This window comes from Lissotriton helveticus, chromosome 1_1 (assembly GCF_964261635.1).
Source record: "Lissotriton helveticus chromosome 1_1, aLisHel1.1, whole genome shotgun sequence".
Lineage (NCBI taxonomy): Eukaryota > Metazoa > Chordata > Amphibia > Caudata > Salamandridae > Lissotriton > Lissotriton helveticus.
Genome location: NC_136057.1, coordinates 2,041,185,883 through 2,041,205,048, shown reverse-complemented (window position 1 = coordinate 2,041,205,048; position 19,166 = coordinate 2,041,185,883).

Below are 19,166 nucleotides of genomic sequence, written 5' to 3'. Positions count from 1 at the left end.
AGAAGTAGCAACTGCTATGGAAGAGGTGGAAACAGCACTGTATCAAGCTCAAGAAGATGTAACAAACTTAGAAAACTTGGAAGAACAACTAAATGTTGAGCAGAAACAAATATATGAGCAAGTGAGAGAACAGATTGACTATGGATTACATCATGAGAAAAAAGAGTGCTCTTGCTCATCATTTGAACCTATCCGAATGTACGTGAGTGGACAAGCTGGAACTGGCAAAAGTTTTTTAATTAAAGTAATCACAACTTTTCTACAGAAAACAATTGAGTCACATTAGTCTTGTATTGTCACTGCATCAACTGGATTGGCAGCATACAATATTAAAGGAATTACTTTACATCGTTTATTAATGCTACCAGTAGAGCATGAAAACAAATTGGAATACCACAAGCTATCTGGAGAAGCTTGTTGTGAAGTTTCAAGAGTCTTGAAGAAAATGAAACTTCTCATTATTGATGAGGTAAGCATGGTATCAAACTTAATGCTTGCCTTTGTGCATTTAAGATTGCAGCAAATTTTTAAACAGAGTGTGACGTATTATTTGGAGGAAAACACATCATTGTTTTTGGAGATCTACTACAACTTCCTCCTGTACAAGGACAACCAGTATTTAAAAAACTGGTGCATGAAGATACCAGAAAATCTTTGGGGAGCATTGGAAATGTTAACATTTGGTCATATTTTGAGTATAATGAACTTATTACAAATATGCGACAGGCAAATGATGCTAATTATGGAACTATTCTTCAAGACATAAGAATTTGAAAAGTGACTAAACATGGCAAAGAAGCTTTACAGAGATGATTACTTTCCAATTTGTTTCCAAATGAAAATATTGTTCCTGAGAAAATATATATGAGAAAACAAATCTGTAATCTGCTTAATGCCAACACTGCGTGAATGTTCTATATTTAATGAAGACAATTTAAAGTTGGAAAATGTAGAAATTATAAAATTGGAAGCAATTGATAAAATAGAACAAGAAGGAATCACTATTATTTTGACTCAAAAGTTGAAGAGGAAATTGGATTCTTTAGAGAAAGTGATATGTAAAACTGCTGCTTTAGAAAAGAATTTATATGCATGTGTAAACTGTCGGGTAATTTTACGACGTAATTTGAATGTGGAAAAAAGGTTTAGTAAATGGAGCAATAGGTAAAATTGTTGATTTCAATAATTATGTAAATAGAGATGGTATTGAATTTTTGAAAATCAAATTTGATGAAATTGCAGAAGTACAACAATTTAGTCGTTGTTCATCTCGGTTATTGCTTGCAAAAGATTTGTATGTACGCAGAAAACAGTTTCCTATTTGTTTGGCATATGCGGTGACCATTCATAAATCTCAAGGTTTAAGTGTAGATAGTGCTTTAGTGAATATTGGAAGTACCGTGTTTAAAGAGGGAATGGCATATGTTGCTTTGTCCCGAGTCAGAACTTTATCTGGATTGTACTTGATTGATTTTGATGAGACTAAGGTTAGTGCAGATGCAAATTGTGTGAAAGAGTATAATAGGTTAAGAAGAGACTATGCACCCAATTTAGGTCAATATCCAGTTTTTGAAAAGCGTGCTGTAGGTAGAAAAAGAAGATTTGAGAATATCTGTAGTGAAACTGTAGAGAAAGAAATAAAAACAAGATGAAGTTGTGATTGCAAGCAAAAAGAAAAAGGACAGTATTGAAGAGAATGTTGGTTATCAGTTTGAAAATAGTTCTGGTGTCAACTGCTATGCTAATGTAGTTGTTACTGTTGTTTTTTATCTTGAAAGTTTGCAACAGCAAATTGTTGAAAAATGGGAAGAAAAATTCAGTTCGTTGTTGTATTCTGTTTATGAGAAAAGTAGTAGTGATAAAAGTACAATACAAAGTGTTTCTGATATTCGAAATGTTTTGGACATATGTTCTGGTTCTACTCAATTTACGCAGAATATTCAACAGGATTGTCAGGATTTTTTAATGTGTATGCTTGTTGTATTGGAAGATGAAGGTATAGATATCGAAAACCTTTTTGGCCTTTCTTATAAATGGCAACATGACTGTGAAATTTGTTTATTTACATGTAGCACTAAAATAGACACTGAAAGATTCATATATTTGACTTTACCTGACTGTGAATCAGTGTCTTTTAACAATCTAGTTAGAGGAGCAAGTCAAAACATGGAATGTAGGCAATGTAAATCAGAAATGTCATCAACATTATTTATACAAAGATATGGACAGTATGTAATTTTAATGCTGCAACATTGTAAAGCTGATGGAAGGAAATTGTAAACATTAATTAAAAATGTTGTAGCTACTCAAGTAACAATATCAAGAAGAACTTTTGTAGCTGTTGCAATTATTTTTCATAATGGACCTTCTACAACATCTGGACATTACACTGTTTATTTAAAATGTCTGAAAGGTTGGATTTTTTTTTTGGCAGAGTTTTATATAGCACGAACTAGACCCGAATGGAATCAGGTATCAGAGTGCTTTACATAGTGCCAGTTACGTTACATGAGGGCACATATTAATTTTAGGCACGAGGAGATTAAGTGATTTGCCCAGAATCACAGGATGTTTTGGCGTCGTTACCGAGACCCGAACCCAGATCCCCAGGTCCGAGGTCCAGCGCACTAGATACATTGTAATGATAGTCAATTGGTTTTTAAACAACGTTTGCCTAAAAAGTTACCAAATTCTTACCTAATATTTTTAAAGCCAAAATTTTAGGAACAAAATTTGGCCTTTCAAGATTACTACTGTTAAGGTAGGTTGGTGTGGTGTTGTAGCGTACTTTGTAAGTGAGGGTGAGGAGCTTGAAGGTGGTCCTCTTGTTGACGTGAAGCCAGTGTAGATCTCTCAGGTGGTGGGTGATGTGGCTGCGGCAGGATACATTGATGATCAGTCGGGCGGAAGTGTTTTGGACTCGTTGTAGTCGTTGTAGGTGTTTGTCCGAGTTGAGATTTAGAGAGTTGATCCTTATACAGTTGGTGATGTCTTTCGGTGGTATGTGGCTCCTTGGTGAAGGAGAAGATGAGTTGGGTGTCGTTGTCTTAGCAGATAATGTTCAAGTTGTGATGGCGGGCCACTTGTGTGAGGGTGTCTTGTAGATGCAAGTTGAGGGATGAGCCCTGTGGGACGTTGGAAATGATGTTGTTGGTTTTGGATCAGAAAGGTGGGAGACGGATGCTGAGGATTAGTATTGAAGAACTTTTAAACTAAGAATTTGAGATATACTATTTGGCCTTGAGGAAAAGTATATAAAACTATTAAGGACTATTTGTTGTATATTTTGTCAGCATATATTATTTATTTGCAGTGTATGCAAATTTATGATAGTGTTTTGTTATTTTAAGATTGTTTGAGATATCTCATAGTTATGTGAGAAATTGCTGTTAGAAAAAAACATTTAATATATGTTTTATTTCTAATTTATAGATTGTTATTGAGAATGTTGCATGTTTTTTTTAAGATAAGCTTATTGATTGTCTTTTCTTTGCCCGCTGTTATGTGATGAGTACTATTGAACTCACTGTTTCTAGTGAAATTCAATATATTCTGAGAACAGCAAAAAAGGCAAATGAAATGCTTTACAAATTATTTTGTGTAGTAAAATATATGTTGTAACTGTATTTTTTTTGTCTTCCACAGATGCTAATTTTATATATATTTTTTTTAATTATTTATTATTTTGAAGGTAAGTATAAGTAACTGTTACAAATGATCGATGGCATGTGCTTCTACAGAGCTGAAGTAACAAAACATGGATGGAGTACTTTAGTGTGTAAAGATGGTTTGTATCTTTTAAAGACATTTGAAAACACAAAAATATATATACTGAGTGTACCAGTATTCTTTCTACTAGTTTGGAACAGGTAAGGTGAATAGACATATTATACTTTTTTTAGTACTGCATTTTATTTTAACTGCCTTAGTTTTTCCTATAGTGATAAGAAGTGAATGGTTCGAAAATGTAAGAAATTTTTCAAACTGAACATTCATATAAATAATTATATTTATATAATCTTATAAAGTAGATGAGAATGGTATTTGCATAATATGTTTTAAAGGGCAAACTAGTTGATAAAGCTAGTTTTGTGTTATGTAATAGGAAAAATGATAAAATGAAGTGTTTATGTTTTTGTACAAGGACCTACAACATAAGAAATTCACTATGGAAAAAGAACAGAACAATATGGAAGACGATTTCGAAATTAGTAACACTCTCATAGAGGAGCTAAACATACCTTTCATGGGCAGCGAGAATGAAGAGGAAAAAATTAGTGCTGCAGATATCAGCTGTGATTTCCTAGACGAAACGTTGGATGCTGATTTTGTGGAAGCATTAGATGACATCGAGTTTGATTATATGACTTTTGAAATTGATAAGCAGGAAAATGAAATACCTGATGAAATTATTTTAGATGCTCCATTAAATTATGAGATGTTACAAGAATACATTTATTATTATATAATAATAATGGTTTGAGACACTCTTCTTGCAGAATTGTAATCATTCAGCTAGTACTCAAGAACTCATGGTGCGAAGTGGGCCTTAGGGCATGGACTACTTCAAACCCCTATAGACTATGCATGCACTCTTCTATGCACCGGCAAACTTGTCTTTTGTAGCTTCTATTTCCCAGTCTATATCCTTACACTTCCAGCAAACACTTTGTGATTGCTGATTCAGTATTGTACTGAGCTATTCAGCAGAATGTCCTTATCTATGCACTGTGCTAAAAATGAAGCTCTTTTAAATTCAGTCAGACACTCTACTTGCAGAACTGTAATTATCCAGTCAGTACCCAAAATGTGCGTTACTCAATTGTAGATCAGCTAACAAACATGCCTCTGATATCTTCAATCTCTTACAAAACAATGAGCTATATATTATCATCCTCACGGAAACATGGCTAAATCCTTCCTCCACCCCCATTCTAGATCTCCTCTCCTAGTGCCCCCTAGTCACAACATAATCCGTCTAGACAGAACAATGAAACTGGGCGGTAGACTAGCTTGCATATACCGTAACACACTATCGGTCTCTCACATGGAGACCCCTCCTCATCTTTAGTTGAATACCTTTGTCTCAACATATCTAGCAACCACATCTCGGCCTACAAACTTCACACTTTCTACCACCCTCCTGGTGATAACTTCCTCTTCACTGAACACCTAATGGAAATTATATCTTCCACTGATGACCCATCAGTATCAAATATACCTTGGTGATTTCAACCTTCACTGGTCCAAACCCAATGACTAAACAGTGATCTGCCTAATGCCTTCTTATCTGACCTGGACCGTATCCAATTCTGTGATTGACCAACTAATAACAAAGGTGAGATCTTGGACCGCATTATCTCAAAAGTCAATGTCATCACATTGGAGGACATTACCCCATGTGCTTGGTCTGACTATTACAGCATCTTCTTCTTTATCAACAGGGAGGTGATATGGAAAATGGCCCAACCAATGAAAATTAAACAGTGGAAAAGAGACCTCGGGAATATTAACATGGACTATTTAGCTATCAACTGTAAAAATGCCTCATCCTCCCAAACTGAAGTGACTGATGTATATGATCTCACTGATTTCTATAACTTTACTATCTCTGGTATTATGGACTCAATAGCTCCTCTACAGTAAAAAAAATTCTCCACCAAAATCTCCAACCCATGGTTCCACGGCACCCTAAAATCTGAACGCCGCAACTTAAGGGCTGCTGAACGTCTATGGAGAGCCAAACCCTCCATCTATCATCTAAAATGCCTTAGATCGGTTAGGAATTCTTACAATAAAAATATCAAGACGCCTAAGGCCGATTACTTCAGAGTCCAACTCACTCAAGCCTCAAATCATCCCCAAAAACTTTTCGAAATTGTGAAACAGCAATTACCTATTGCACCCAAGCATTTTGAATCAACAGTCACCTCACCCTCCTGCAACGGTCTGGCTATCTTCTTTACGGAAAAACTAAGCTCATCAGTTGTGAGCTCGAATCTAAGAGGGTCCTACTTACACCATGTGCTATTGCGACTCTTCCTGCCCTCTCTGAGAGTCTAAAGCCACTTAGTACTAGCACCAAGAACATGGTCATTCGGAGCTCCTTTTCCCCCCTCAGTGTAAACGACATCTACAAAACTCTGTTGAACATTAACCCCTCTAATCATTTCAGCGACCCTTTACCCTCGTCTGTCTTCAAAGAAATCAAGGGTGCTCTTAAACCCCCTTTGGACAAAGATTGTCAACATCTCCCTATCTCAAAGCAAGATCCCAGAATGTTTAAAAGCAGCTCAGGTCTCACCCATTCTCAAAAAACCTGATGCGGATAGATCTGACCTCAACAACTTTCGTCCCATCTCCAACATCCCTACTCTGCCCAAGCTCCTTGAAAAATGTGTCCAATCGCAACTCTGCTCGCACATTAAGACTTTCAATCTCTTGGATCAACATCAATCGGGGTTTGGGAGCGATCATAGTACTGAATCTGCGCTCCTTCACATCATAGACAACATCCTAAAACTGTTAGACCATAAAAACCATGCCTACTAATCCTCCTTGATCTTTCTTCTGCATTTCACACATTTAATCATGATATCCTCTTAGCCATTCTGGAACACAGGATGGGCCTTTCAGGTCAAATACTGCAATGGTTCGCTTCCTTCCTTCACAATAGATCCCCAGGATTTATAGTGAACTATACGATATCGCAAAACATCCACAGTCTACATGGGGGTCCCATAAGGGGCAGCACTCTCTCTCATACTCTTCAATATTTTTCTGGAACAACTAGCGAGCGCTATTAAATCTATGATCATTTGTTTTCATATGTATGTGGATGATACGCAACTTTACCTGAAAATCAACTCTTCGGAAGACCTCATCTCACTCAACTCCTCCCTGAGGATTGACCAAAACTGGCTAACTGAGAACCATCTCCTGCTCAACACCGCCAAAACTGATTTCCTTCTCATTTCCCCTCCTAAGCACACCTCCAAGATTGATCTCTGGATGAAGCACCTCACTACCTTTAACTGCTCCCCTATTATCATCGATTCAGCTAAATCTCTCAGAATCACCCTAGCCTCACACCTGAACATGAACAAAAACATTAGTATGATCTGTAAGGGCGCAAACTAACATATGAGGGTTTTTAGAAATCTAAAACCATTCCTCCCTCAAGAGGACCTCAAGCTGGTGGTTCAAGCACTTGTCCCGGCAAGACTAGACTATGGTAGCGCAACATTATGTGGCCGCCCCAAACATACCTTAGCCCTGCTCAGGGCTTCATTGAATGCAGCTGCTAGACTGATCACTGACACAAAAAGAACTGATCACATCTCCCCAGCTCTAAGATCTCTAAAGTGGTTACCCTAGGAAGCAAGAATTCAACTAAAGATTCCCTGTCGAGCGCACAAAGTCCTACGCTTCAAAACCCCTGGCTACCTGGCTTAAAAAGTAGAACTATCAGGGGGGGCAGACCATCAAGAAGTGCAAATGCTCTATTACTGAAACCCCAGTCTTTTCACAAAAAAAGAACAAAACTTCAAGTCTTCCCAGGTTCGGCATCAAAGATCTGGGACTCACTCCCTCCGGAAATCCGCAGAATTCCTTACACAGCTGCTTTCAAACATGAAGTAAAAACACTCCTAATGGAAACTTTCCTACCGTAAATAACCATTGGTCATCTGTTTTCTTCTAGCACTGTATTATCCTGGATTGTCTACCTTATTGTACCAACTAATTATTGTGCTCATTCTTGTACATTTTTATTACCTTATAATGTTATCCTCTATTACCGCCTTACAATGTTCCCTTTTACCCTGTTTTCCTCTCCTATTACTGTGAAGCGCTCTGATACCTCTCGGGGTCTTGTTCGCGCTATACAAAACGCTTAAAATAAATAAATAAAAAATAAAGAAATAGTTAGAAATTAGCATTTAAAACACCTTAGAAATGCACTCAAAAAAACATAGATTTGATTTGTTTTTCATTTAAATGAGTGGGTTTACAACTCTTTCCAAAATAAGTTCTGGATTGGAGTGGTCCTCATGTTGTCCCAGATCTTTGGTCCATAGAATGAAAACACCTGTTTTGCTTGTGTATTCCTGTTTATACTTCTTTGCTTCCAGTCTGATGGTACCCTGGTTATGAGCATGCCAAAAGCCAACTGACATGGTCAGCCAAATCTATGAGTGTGCTGGACATGATATGGCTGGTTTTAAAGCTGTTCCATGCTGATAAAGGGAGATAGTGGAGTTCAATCAGGTTGGTGACATATAGGCTTACCCTTTTCGGCCTTTTTTGGTTCATCCAGCAATCCTTCCCTCAATGTATGTGCTTCCTTCCGGCATGTTTTAGCAGGTGGGGCAGATGAGTGTTTCAATGTGTTACAGACATTTCTACACTTTTTTGTCCAAATGCAGCTGTGCTTCAACTTGCTTTTCATGGATTTACTTTGTTTCCATGTCAGTCTGGATGTCTCTCTGCGAATCCTATGTCCAAACCAAATGCTCTGATATGATGACCTTGTGTCACTGTCTAGTTTTACAGTGGTCACTATGCAGCTTGCTGTCAAGGCTTCCTTTCTCTGATGCTCATGACTTGCTTGGCTACTCTGAGAAGGGGTTTTATCTTAAATGTGCATGATCATTTGCTAATTTGCGCTGGTTCTTTCTTTAGAGTATGTCTTTTTGTGCGCCCCCCTCATCAGTCCACTGGAGGATCATTCCAGAAGAACCATTAATGATTCCTGGGTAAAACGTCAGGGCTCGGATTTGTAAGACATTTGTCATTGCTTTGTTAGTCACTGAGATCTAACCTTTGCTCCGTTTTGAGATGACTGAATCTACTGCATTTTTGACTGGTGCACTGTATCATTGCCTTTTTTGATTTACTCCCGTGTGGTGTATGTTCTGGAAACGAAAGTGGATGAAATAGTAATGTCCCGATTACTTTAGCAGTAACCTTCATTACTCCAAGTCTGTCATTCCTCGTTAACCGTCATCCATTCCTGTCATTTACAAGCTTTGTCTTCTGGGTAAGGACTCACCTCGCATGTTAGTTCTGTGACGAGGAGGGCCAGGCTCAGAATAATCGATTATCTAGAAAACAAAAAGGCCATTACGAATGTCCCCTTTCTTTTTTACGTTTTTCTAGATGTGATTTTATCTTTCTGTTAGCACTTTCGCCATGCACATGCCATAATATATTGCAATTAGTAATTCTTGTAAAATAATTATTTTTGTATGTATTTGTAATACATATTTCCGAATGTTCTTGCTCCTGCCGACCAGCAAGAAGAATGCTACTTGGCTTACATATTTGCAGCTATCCTAATTACCAGTAGGATAGAGCATTTCCTGATGACAAAGGTACACATAATTAGATTTTGGCTTGCATTAAGACACGTTTTTTATATAAACTCAGTTTCTTTGTTGGCCATCCCGTATTCACACTGTGTTTTACATGTCTTGGCTTCTTTTTCTAGCACATTTACTGTCTGCCCTTCTCTATTAAGAGTGTTTATTGCCCCAGGAATACTAACAACGTGAGCTGTAAGTGTATTTTTTTCTTTAAGCATATATTGTGCGTTAATGGCTCAGTAAAAGGTATTTTAGACATGACTATAAAAGTATATTACACATTGTTACCTTTATTTTAGTGCTTACCTTTTCTGATTCCTTTAATTTATATTCAATTAATGTAAAAACCCTTTGGTTTGTACTTTGCTATTTCCAGCCCTATTTCATCCTACAGCAGCAAATCCCACCAATATTTTACGTGCGCTGCAACAATATTTATTACACACATTATTTTTATAGCATAATATAACGGGAGTGCCAGCACATTAGTGGATGATCATGTGGTTTTAGAGAAAATAGTAAGATTCTATGTGCTGAAAGTGTTCAAAGCATTTGTAGCTTATATATTCTATTAAGACTTGAGAAGTAAATATTGCGACTGTGGAGTGTGGCCCGGGACCAGGGTTCAATTCCCAACGCGCCAGGGTCCTGAGCCCAAAAATGTCCACGGACTCGATAATTCTCGCCTCGGTGCCTATTCTAATCATGGGGTCCCACGCTGCAACTCTGGGCAATAGTTGCTTAATCTCCACTACGGCGGCCCACCCGCTGCGGGATGCTTGGCTTTCACCCTGGGGATACCCAGTAAGGGTTATCTCACAGGGAAAAGCCAGGACGGGTTCCCAAGGCAAGCGCCTTGATGCCTTCGGGTGATACGTGCGCTATATAAGTCGCAATACAATACAATATGAAAGCATACACTCCTTTGTATAAAAGGTGACATATGAGATGGCCCATTGTTTTTAAATATCCTGCACATCCTGTGTGTTTCCATATATATTTATACACACACACACACACACACACATATATATATATATATATATATGTATGTATATATATATATTCTCAAACATGCCGACATCCTTTTCGATGTGAAAACATGGAAAGCACTCTGGTCTCCGATTTACAAAAGTGTTTATTGCGGAGCCCTTATCCCTCCAACAGACACGTTTCGCTTCACGGTTTCGTCAGTGTTGGCGCGTGTAACAAACAAAGACCATTTTATTTCTTTTGTTCCCAAAGACCATCAGTAAACAGTAAAAGCGGACTTATTTGCATATACCCCACTATGGTGGCCATCTTTAAACATATTTACACTGGAACCTTTCTTTCGATAAAAGTGGTCACCAAAAAAGTGCAAGTGCAATGTTAAAAACAATTCTTCTTTTCATCATTCGAAAAGAGAATTCATTGAGTGGAGAGGGGAAGAAAGAAGGGGGGAAAATAGATCGATCAATTCCCTCTTTTCTATGCATCTATTATAATACATTGTGTTAATCATAGTTGTCTTAAAGACATATTTCATTGCAATATAGTTTGCATAATATAGCTCATGGGCAAGAATATGAATGCCATTCCTACCATACCTATGAGAAAAACTTTCCTAGGCAGTGGATTTCGTAAATATTACATTAGTTTATATAGCGTAACATGGTGTGGGGGATACCCCAAGCTCAGTGCAAAAGACAAACAACTTATTTAAAACATATTGGTTATTCTTTTATTGGTATTTCATTTTTTAAATAAAGGGGTTCATATTTCAAAAGGCAAAAAGTCACACGAAACCACGTTGGGAGATTCAGGAACTAGGCAACATGTCCGTGGCTTTTGCAGCACCGAGGCAGCGAGGGAAGGGGGAGATCACACCGGCGGCAATCCAGAAGGCGCGGGAGGGGAAGCGGGCGGATCAGTGAACCTGAAATCAGTATAGTGCATGTTACTTAAAAAGAGCATAGAAGCCCCTTTTTGATTAATCGAGTAGAGGTCCACCTGTAGATGTTTCAAGGTTTATTCTTTGAGTGCTCTCCTTTATGGAACAGTGCGTTGTCCCTTATTAATGTCCTTATTTTACTTTAGTATGTTTGACCTCGCGAAAGTCAGCACTTTCTGGTAAAGCGTTAAATTTTTGGGACAAAGAACCGACCCCGTCCTCTTTCTAACAACTGCTAGTACACGGAGATCCTGGTTTAGAAATACGAGATTACCTCGTGTCAGCTGAATTCAACTTTTCCACTCCGGGGCTTCTTGTTTACAAATGTTGGTGTTCTGCTGTGTTCGTCCGATCGTAAGTGAATCGATGTAGCTATCATGAGGCACTTTTTATTTGAAAGCACCAGAAAAGACATCTTGTACCATTGGCATAAAGTCTGTACACAGGTCTCCCCGCTTTTTCCTGTTTGAGCCTGTAAAGGGCGGAGAGGACAAGGTTAGTTGCCTGTTTGAGCCTGTAGAGGGCGGAGAGGACAAGGGTAGTTGCCTATTTGAGCCTGTTCGAGACTGGTCGGTACTATGGCCAAAAATGCTGCCCTTTCTCTCATTTAGCTAGGTTCTCAACCTTTTGGAGCAAGTGTGACATGTTGCTTATATTTTTTGTGTGTGTTTAACGCAGAAGGTGTATGAGTCAGGGGAGGTGGTGCAGCATGTGGGTCATGTTGTAATGTTCTAAATTGTCCAATGGATGAGAGGCGGTTAGAAGAGAGGTGCTGTAATGCTGTATTTCTGTTAGGTGTGGTGGATCAGTGAAAGCTTGGCATTGGAGTTTGTTCCTTTGTGTGGTTTGAAAGGTGGGTATATGTATGTATTTTGTGATGGTAAGTATCATGAGGTGTTGTGCTCTGAAGATCTTGTTGTAATGGTGTGTGTGATATGTTTTGCTTTTGAGGTGTAGTGAAAAGGGGTGTTGATGTATATGTTTCATGCACTGGATTTGGTTGTGTAGTATTGTTTATGAGAGGAGGTTGTGACGTAGAGGGGTGGTGATGTGTTTATGAGTAGAGTATGTTGTGTGTAGGAGGGAATGAATTAGAGGTGAGAGTGCTTATCTAAGACTGGTTTGTTGCAAGAGTTACAAAGTGTGGTGGTGTGTTTTGTGTGTTAGTGTTATTATGGTAGAAGGGAGAGGAGGGTGTTTGTTGGACAACTGATGGAAAGATCATTTTATGTTTGTTAGTGATAAAAGGTGGTCAGTTAGGTGTAATTACAGCAGGGAGAGTGTGTCTGAATGGGATGTAGTTATGTATGGTGTTGATTGGCGTTGTGTTAGTGATGAGTGTATTGGTTAGTGGTATAGGATAGAGTTGTGTACTGTTTGTGGGTTATGGTGGATATGTGTGGTAGTTGGGATAGTAGGGTGTGTAGATGTGGTTTGGTTGGGTTTGTGGTGCATGCTGGTACATTAAGCTGTGCATAGTGTTGTGCATGGTGTACATTTGGTGTGAGTGTGTTGCTCTGTTTGTGGATGTGGATGGTGTGGGCTGGGTATTGCTAAATGAGAAACCTTTCTAAACTCTTCCCTCTGACTCCTCCCCTCCAAAACTCCTTTTTACTCATCCAAAAGCCTCTTCCTACTGCTAAGACCTAAAAAAAAAAATCCTTCACTCTTTTATCCCTCCACTATCCTTTTCAATCAAAATTAACAGACTAACATGATCACTTCTTAAATTCCATATTCAACTATACTAATATACTGCCCAAATAACTGAATAACATTTCTACTACTCAAATAACTTCATATTTATACTACACTAATTTTCAACACTAATCCTTTATGGGTTCCGGAGTGGCATGCTCCTCGCCAGAAAAGCGCTTCAACACCCATCTGGGGTAACAAGTGCTATATGAATGCAAATCTCTCTTTCCCTTTTATCCCTCCGCTATCCTTCTCACTCCAAGTAACAGACTAACAAATTACTTCATATTTCACCATATTAATTCACCACTAATCCTTTATAGGCTTCCTGAATAGCGTTGGACAACAAGCAATAAATAAATACAAACCTTTGTCCTCCTCTATCCTTCTACTATCATTCCAAATCCAAATAACTGACTAACCGATCCACCACTTAAAATGTACTTGCATGTTTCACCATACTAATTCAACACTAATACTCTATGGGTTCCGGAGTAGCATGCTACTCGCCAAAAAAGCGATTTGACGCCTCGTCAGGGGTAGTAAGCGGATATAAATGCAATTACAATATAATACAATATATATATATATATACATATATATATATATATTACTGCAACAATCCTCCAAACAACCATTCCAGGGAAGGAAATGGACCACAAGGAACCAGGCAGGAAGGTATTTATTGTTTCCCCGCTCTGCTGCAACGCGTTTCGAGCACAGCCGTGCTCTTGCTCACACAAAGTTTTAGCAGCAATGTGGTATTTTTTATATTCTTACAAACTGCCCGCCCACAGTGCACATGATCATGTGATGTATTTAAGCATAGACATAAAAGACATACTAGTGCAATTTGTCTCTTGTTCTCAGTGCAGTGAATCAAAATATTATTGTTCACTCGTCATACATTATTATAAATATATAAACACAGACTCTCGTAATCGGCTTGAATGCCTTATTGCAATAACTCCATATTAGATTCAAAAATCCTTGTGCAAAAATCCACAATAAATAGACCAATACACGACATTCCAAATTGTATAAACACCTTAAAATATGTACATATTTGCTTGTTACTAAAAAAAAATCATAAATATAATTTATATTGTAAAACCATGAATATACAAATTTCTGTAAAATTATATAAGCAAATCCTCATAACTTCCTGACTCATCATATGAGTCTATACATATTTCAAAAGTGCAATATATCGTAAAACCATAATCCCTTGGCGTTACAGCCTATTCTATAGATTGAGAGTCATTATTACTGTATGAATGCAATACGCTACACACTGTTAGAACATAATGGAGGCTGCTTAAAGTGCTTGTAAATTATAAAGTGCTTAAAGTGTGGTGCAATACTAAATCCTAAAAAATACCCAATTAATAATCTTTCTATTAAAATTCATTTAGCGGTGTAGGAGGATAATTATTTTATTTACATTGTTCTGTATATTCAATTATTCATTCTTTTCGATTTGATTTTACTGGAAACACTTGGTTTTATTATGCTCAATCCTGGCTCTAATCTATACTTTAACTGGAGTTCTATAAACAGTGATGCAGATCTTCTGTATTATTTAACCCATTGGGATTCTTACTGTCTAACTCAACAATCATTTGAGTTTCTAATCTTCTTAACAGTTTTTCCCTGTCTCCCCCTCTGCGCAGTGGTGCTACTGCATTATTCACAAAATAGGATAGACAGTTCAAATCATTGTCATGTGTTGTTCCAAAATGTCTCGCCACTGGGTATGCTGCGTCATTATTGACGATTGCCCTGAGATGCTGAAATATTCTGACATGCACCTGCAGCTTCGTGCTACCCACGTAGTAAAGCCCACAGGTGCATGCCAGAACATATACAGCATACTCAGTGCGGCGTCCGTAACTTCCTTTGATGGCTACACTCCTATCTGAAAATGGGGTAGTATAGTGAGTCGTATTTACGCCAAATCTGCATGCTCTACATGATGAACATTTGTAGAACCCCTTCCTCTGCATGAACCTTTTTCCCTCTGTTCTAATTTCTGGGCTCGATCTAACTAATTGATTCCTCATAGATCTTGCTCGCCTGAAAGTGATTGATGGTGACTCTGGTAATCTGCTAGCAAGTACACCATCAGTTAAAATGATAGGCCAATTCTTTTTGACGATGGCTTTAATTTTCCTTTCTTGCTTGCTAAATGTGGTTATAAGCCGAGGACTTTCATTGCCATTGCTAACCACTATCTCTTTCGGGGTCAATAGTGAATCCCGTGAGCGTTCCTCAGTTTTAGCCCAGGCTCTGGAAAGGGTAGTTTTGGAATACCCTCTATCACTAAGTCAGTCCATCATTTCCTTTGCACAGCTCTTATAATTTTCTTGGCTGCTACAAATGCATTTCAGTCTTAGTAGCTCACCTACAAGAATTCTTTCGATTAGATGACGGGGATGACTACTGCTGGCATACAAGATGCTGTTGCCAGCAGTCTTCTTTCTAAATAAAGTTGTTTCTAAATTATTGTCAGTGACTGTAACACGCACATCCAAAAATTCAACAGTAGATACACTAATATTTGATGTAAAATGTAGATTGCATGAATTTACATTTAAACTTTCTACAAACTCTTCTGCACTTTTTACATCCCCCTCCCATATTGCAAAAACGTCATCAATGAAGCGAAGCCAATATTTCACTTTGTTTCAGTTATGAGTGCCCTCTAGGACCTGTTTCTCCCACCAGCCTACGTGCAAGCACGCATAGCTCGGGGAGAAACAGGATCCCATTGCTACTCCTCACTCCTGCTTCCAATATTCTTTATTGAACAAGAAATAGTTATTATTCAGACACCAGGCGGGCAATTCACTGATCATCTTATTGTGACTATAATATTCACATGATTTGGTACCTAAGAAATAATTGACCGCACGTAGGCCTGCCTCATGTTCAATACTTGTGTACAGTGATTCAATGTCTAATGTAATTAGACACCAATCACTGTTCCACTTAATGCTACCAAGTTTGTTTAAAAAATCTCCTGTATCCCTCACATAACTTTGGAGACTTTTTACATGTTCCTAGAGGTAGAAATCTATATATTCGGACACATGTTCCGCCACGCTATTAATTGCAGAAAATATAGGCCTGCCTGGTGTGGGTGAGGCCATCTCATGCACTTTCGGTATTAAATATAGGATTGGAATTACCGGATGTTCTACATGTAAAAACTTAAATTCGGTTAAAGATATTAAGCCATTTCTTCTATATTCATGTAGCAGTTTCTTTATTACATCCTTCGCTCTTTTGTGTTCCAATCTACTTGATTTAAAATAACACCGTGTATCACCTAATTGTCTCATGGCTTCTTTTATATATTCACTTCTAGGCCATAAGACAATGTTGCCTCCTTTGTCCGATTTATTTACTATTATCTCCTGGTTTTCAGATAATTTTTTCATCAATTGGAGTATTGTTCTGCATTGTAATTTTTCTTTGTATTGTATATTTTTGCACAGTTCGATTGACCTTCTTCAGGTCTTCAACAATGCATTCATGAAAAATGTCTATCGCGTCTTTAGGCATATTAGGAATGAAAACACTTTTAGGTTTGAAGGGACTTTCTCCAGCTCCTCTTTGTTTCACTTCTAATGCTCAGTTCGACTTGATCAGATCCTGATGCTGTCAAATCATGGAGGGTCAAAAGACTGTTTGCATCCACTGCTTGTATCACTTGTAGTGGTGGGTCATTTAGCTGTATAGTGGTGACTTGATTATCATTACTTCCTCCTTCTTTAATGGTGAACAACTTTTTTAATTTACATTTTCTAATGAAACAGAAATCATCAGCCCTTGTGTTGGCATAGTTGAAAGAGCTTTCAGGGCAGTAATTGAGTCCCAGTGCAAGCAGTTGTTCTTCAGCAGTTGTTAATGTGGTTGTAGATAAATTCATAATTGTTAAATCTATTTTATTTCTTTTTGAACCACTGCTTTTTCTTTGGCTGCTGTTTTTTGTCTTTTTCTTCTTGCCCTGCGTCTGGCATTCTTCCTTTTATCTTGGACATTCTTCGTTCTCGGACGCAGTGTTTTCAGCCTGTCCTCGACTAAAAAATCGATCACTTTGCTTAAATTTAAAACTAGATTACTTCCCGAGCTTGCAAGATTGCTGCTCTCCGTACTTGAAACACTGGACAAGGATACAGTATCACCATCTGTATCAGTATTTGTTCTATTCCGGATGTGCTTTGCAATGCTCTAGGATTTGCTTTTTTGTCATTAATCTATTTTTAGCGTGATCGAATTTTTGGGAAAAAGTATAAATCTGTCCCAGCTCATAATCCTTTAAATCTCTTGCAAATTTATGCACCTTGCGGATTTTGATCCTGTCTTCGTGTTTCCTTAAGCGTTCACTGATATCTTTTCTGGTTTTCTCAATCAACTCCTTGCATTCAACATTTTGGCTTGCTACTTCTAATTCTTCATTAATCTTTTTGATTTCATCTAGTAACACCGCCCGATCTATTGCCGCATATTTGATTAGAATTCTAACCAGATTCATCGACCAAACAGGTTGCTTTCGCCCCATTCATGAAGCATGGCAGGATTTGGTGCTTCAAAACTGGGCGCTAATAAAATGCGAAGCCCCCGAGGCACTCGTCCTGCCTCCAAATACTTAGTTAAAGATTTATGTTCCCACCACTTGGTAAGTTCATTTTTACTTTTCTTTTCCAGTGTTCTCAATAAATGTTTAATGTCTTGATGTTTTTCTTTTACCTTCAATGCTGCCGGTTCTTTATTTGTTGTAATCCGAGGCAGTTTGCCGAACAATTCCTCGGCCGCCTCCTCCCGCTCTCTCTCTAGACTGGCCACCATTAGCCTTCAGCAGCGCAGGGATCTTGCACTACACTTCTTTTCGGGACGGCGTCCGCCGTATCTCCCGACCTCTTCCCGCCTTCCGTTCATGTCCTCTCCCACCTAAGCGCAGCTTTTCTGGCAATAACTCACCACAGGTCAGCAATGGCGACGGGTCCTCTGACTCGATCGTCGCCGCGTTCCATACGGCTTCAATGATTTCAAATCTTCTGCTGCAGTAGGGGGCTTTCTGAGTAAATGTTCCTCTTCGAAACAACTTCGTAGTTGGTTGCAGTCAGAAGCCACTTTTGGGGCAGGGAGTACCGCCACCGGAGACAACCTGTATTGCCTTTTGATATATGAACCCCTCTTTAAAAAAAAATGATTTACCAATAAAAGAATAACCAATATGTTTTCAATAAGTTGTTTGTCTTTTGCACTGAGCTTGGGTTATCCCCCAGCCCATGTTACGCTTATAAAAAACTAATGTAATATTTACGAAATCCACTGCCTAGGAAAGATTCTCTCATTGGTAATTTGCCCTGTCCTAGGAGCCTTAGAGCTATACAGGGGGTCCTAGTTTCTTACATTGATTACTACCATACCTAACAGTATCAAAGGTAATCACAAATCCCTTCACCACAGCTAATAACGCCCTGCATGGGCTCGCTCAACTGTAATCCTGCCCTGTATGGGCTGTCCCATGTTTTTATGTCGTGTGTAAGAGAGAGAGCTGTATCAGAACATGGTTTTTACGGGAAACATCCATTACAACGAAACTTTTACAACGCACTACCATTACGACGCAACTTTTACAACGCAAACCATTACAACGCATAGCGCTGGGGGGCGCTCTAGGATAGGGAATGTATTTAATATACTATCCAACACCTTCCCTACTATCCACGGGGACTGGAGTTGGAATAGTAAAATAAATAAATCACTATCCAGCGCCTAAAAGCATTATGCGTTGTAATGGTATGCGATGTAAAAACCGCGTTGTAAAGGCATGCGATGTAAAAGTATGCGTTGTAACGTCATACATCCCACAAAAACATTCCAGATGTCCTATTTACCAATACCGTTGTAATGGATGTTTCCCGTTTTTGTGAAGTACCATCTGTTCCAAATTTTAAGGCCCTTTAGCATTTCTTCAAGTTCTCTCAGAAAGACTGTGCATTTGGCAAAATAAGTGGCAAGCGTATGAGGACTGACTCCACATATACTATCAGAATGTGTTTACCTGATTCATGGCTAGCTCACAGTGCACCATCTGGACCCATAAATCTACATTTCTAACAGGTTTGTCATGTTCTGAGGTTGCATAGCCAACAAAA